This window comes from Labrus mixtus, chromosome 1 (assembly GCF_963584025.1).
Source record: "Labrus mixtus chromosome 1, fLabMix1.1, whole genome shotgun sequence".
In the NCBI taxonomy this organism is placed as follows: domain Eukaryota; kingdom Metazoa; phylum Chordata; class Actinopteri; order Labriformes; family Labridae; genus Labrus; species Labrus mixtus.
In genome coordinates, this window is record NC_083612.1 from 35506514 (window position 1) to 35510295 (window position 3782).

Below are 3782 nucleotides of genomic sequence, written 5' to 3' on the forward strand. Positions count from 1 at the left end.
AGTCCTCTGCATGGAGGCTTTGTGTCTCCTGAACCTAGAAAACACGTTCTCTGAAGAGGAGGCAGAGTGTGACGATCCGGGGGAAGCCTTAGCACTAACCTGAGCAGAGGTCAATGAGGCCGTTAGAATGCTCCTCACTGACAAGGCGCCCAGGGGCCTCATTTATCCCTATCCCTTTCCAAGCCTGGCGCAGTCTAGGCCTGTGAAGACTGTTTCGTCATGAGCCGGGGATCCGGCCGAAGATTTCTGCCTTTTAATAAGACGTTTTTTTTCTTACCACTGTAACTTTTGCTGCTTTGCTAAAGTGCTCATGATGGATAGGCCGGATCTTTGTAACATAACAATGAGGAATGGAAGTGGAAGAGGTTGAATAAAAAAGAGAAATAAAAAAAGAGATAAATAAAGAGATAAAATAAGGTTAGTAACTCTCGCGCTAAGTGACCCAGATAAATGATTCGTCTTTTCACTTAGTGGAAGTTACTGACAAAAGAACAAATGCTGCATGAGAGAAGGTGACAGGTCAGAGGAGAAAACACCAAGATGAAGTTTGATAATAAGTTCAGTGCAAAAAATAACAACACATCACGGCACAAAAGCGAGAAGTATCTGCTCCACAATTTCACCCTTGAACATTTACAGCGTGGTCGGGGGCACAGCTCTCTCTGGGGGATTAATCAAACAGTGACGCTCTTCCAACAGAACAAGCTGAACCAAACGGATCAGTGCGCTCTTTTGAACTTACTGCGGAGCGCAGGCTTCACCAAATCATCTAATAATGCAAAACCAGCCATGATGTAACATTTCAAAGTAACGCCTGTCACAGACGACTTTTTAAGGTTTTCAGACCAATTAGGCAACAGGTCTGTTTCAAACCACACAAAATCACTTATTTTGGGAACATGCATCTAGGTTGAAATGGATTCTGGCGTGCTGTGACACTCGTGGTGCTTTTTATTTGTAGTTTCAATGTTCTACCTCTAGATTCTGTGTGTAAGCATGCTCAGAGCTGTGCTTATATTTACACACATTTCTAAGTAAAAGAACAAGTTGATAAATGTTGCTTGACCAGTTGCTTTTTATGCTGAACCCTCTGAGTGCCTCAGACTTCTTCAAAAACTTCTAAGTTGGATCCCCGCACGGAAGAGCACCAGAGAACCAAAATAATTTACAACACCCATGCAGCACTCCATGCATCTGCTTTTTGACTGGAAATATTGTATTTTCAAATTCCAAAACATTTCAAGGTTTTTAATGACTGTACGAATCCTGAACTGTGTTTAGTGAAACCCTGTAGAGACCAGGATGGACTAAACCCAACCCTGTACTCACCTCAGAGTCTCCAGTCTGTAGTCTGGATTCTTCTGAAGGTCACACAGCAGCTTCACTCCTGAATCCTGCAGCCTGTAGTTTTCACTCAGGTTCAGCTCTCTCAGATGGGAGGGGTTGGACTTCAGAGCTGAGGCCAGAGAAGAACAGCTGATCTCTGACAAACTGCAGTTCATCAATCTGAATAAAGAATAAAAGATGGGAATAAAAAGAATGATCAATCAGATGATAACATAACAACATAACTAGGTCCAATAAGTGAGTGTGTCCCTAAAATAAGTAGAGAGACTTTGTCATTCTGTTATTGTGGATCATTCAAATGTCAGCTTTCTACAGACATCATCCAAACATTCATACAGCTGTTCATGTCAATAAAGACACCAACATGTTACTGACCTCAGTCAAGATTACACAACCAATACTCTACTGAGCTTTACACACCTGAGAGTGTGTGTGTGTGTGTGTGTGTGTGTGTGTGTGTGTGTGTGTGTGTGTGTGTGTGAGTGTGAGGGTGTGTGTGTGAGTGTGTGTCTGTGTGTGAGGGTGTGTGTGTGTATGTGTGTGTGAGAGTGAGGGTGTGTGTGTGTGTGTGTGTGTGTGTATGTATGTGTGTGTGAGTGTGAGTCTGTGTGTGTGTGTGTGTGTGAGGGTGTGTGTCTGTGTGTGTGAGAGTGAGGGTCTGAGTGTGTGTCTGTGAGGGTATGTGTATGTGTGTGTGTGTATGTGTGTGTGTGCGTGTGTCTGTGTGCGTGCGTGTGCGTGTATGTGTGAGTTTCTGTGTGTGTGTGTGTGTGTGTCTGTGTGTGTGTGAGTGTGTGTGTGTGTATATATGTGTGTGTGTGTGTTTGTGTGTGTGTGTGTCTGTGTTTCTGTGTGTGTGTGTGTGTGATGAGAGAGTGAGTCTGTGTGTGTGTGTGTGTGTGTGTACTTCATAATAAAATATATATCAGTTCAGATAATCTTGTGTCTTCAGTTTTGAACATTTAATAAAAATCAGAAACTTTAAAAACTTAAAGAACTCCATTTAAACTATTTCAGTAAAAATCCGATTTTATTATGATGCAGATTCAAACAAGAAAATAAACATGAACAGTATTCAATCTAAAACTTCATGGACGTCAGAAACATGTGAACATGAAAATGTTTCAGCTGATAATCAAACACATGAGATGTAAAACACAAACAGAGAAGAAGAGAACTGACCTCAGAGTCTCCAGTCTACAGTTTGGACTCTGCAGTCCCTCACACAGCAGCTTCACTCCTGAATCCTGCAGCCTGTAATTTTCACTCAGGTTCAGCTCTCTCAGATGGGAGGGGTTGGACTTCAGAACTGACCAGAGAAGAACAGCTGATCTCTGACAAACTGCAGTTCATCAATCTGAATAAAGAATAAACGAACAAGCATTAAAGGGTAACTAAATCCCACATTTTCAGTTGTACTGCTCTACCCTGGAATTTAAAAAAATGCCTTTAGAATGTCAATGTATCAACTTTGAGAGGGGGGGTAAGACACACCCACTCACTCCTTCTGCAGCAACATGATACAATGTTTGCCCCTCTCACACAAATAAACCCCTATGTGCTGCAGGCTGTGTATGAGACCTACATGCAGCTCTAAAGACAGACACCAGATCTCAATAGGTCAGTTTTACAAAATCAATACAGAGAATAGTTTCTAAATATTTTTATTCATAACATGTAGTTTACAAAGTCAGAAATTATTATCAGAAGTGTTGCGACACCTGTGTGATTCATTATCCTTGCTTTGGAGTATATCAAATTATTCTCATTTAGGACAAAGTACTGCAAAAAGGCTGACCATTATTTTGGGCCAGCACATCAGGGTGGTCATCCCGTCTTGTGTTGTCACCCGCATCAGGCGAGACAGAAATACAACACTGTCAGAGATAACTTTTTTTTATCAGGTAGGGGCTTCAATTAATACTCTTTTGTAAACTGTAAAACATACTTTGCTCCGTTTCCCAGTTTAAATTATAAACTACAATTGATTTTGAACAGTCTGTGATTGATCAGGAGTATTTCATAAGAACCATCAAAAATAAAAACAGCAAAATGAATTAATAAGCACATTAGGGAAGAGACACCAAACGCCTGGAGTTGGTGCTGTGCAGCTTGAAGGACAAATTGCTCATGTCTCAGACGCCGTCGTCCATGTGAAGATTGCAACCAGGCAGTACACAGCAGTCTGAAGTGTATTCACTTGGGGTGACAGGAACTTACTGCCTGCAAAAAAAGTGTATCAATGTAGTCTTCAGTGTACAGATAAATTAGAGTTATAACACAATTTTCCGTAGATGAATAATGATGCCAGTCATATTTCTAAAAACAAATGACCTGAAGTAGGACGACTCTTCAGTGGGCAGTGAAGTCCCCATGTTTATATTTAGGATACGCAATAAGAGTATCTGAGTTGAGACTCTTTTGACTGGGGTGGA

At 41.3% G+C, this 3782-nt stretch overlaps 1 long non-coding RNA gene across 1 annotated transcript; it reads right to left on the reverse strand.

The window, feature by feature from the left end:
- Positions 1 to 1195: 1195 nt before the first annotated feature.
- On the reverse strand, positions 1196 to 2700 carry LOC132978054 (uncharacterized). The gene is made up of 2 exons (XR_009673865.1): positions 2530 to 2700; positions 1196 to 1506 (listed from the first exon to the last, which is right to left on the reverse strand). It is a non-coding gene; the product is annotated as an uncharacterized LOC132978054 (long non-coding RNA).
- Positions 2701 to 3782: the final 1082 nt, after the last annotated feature.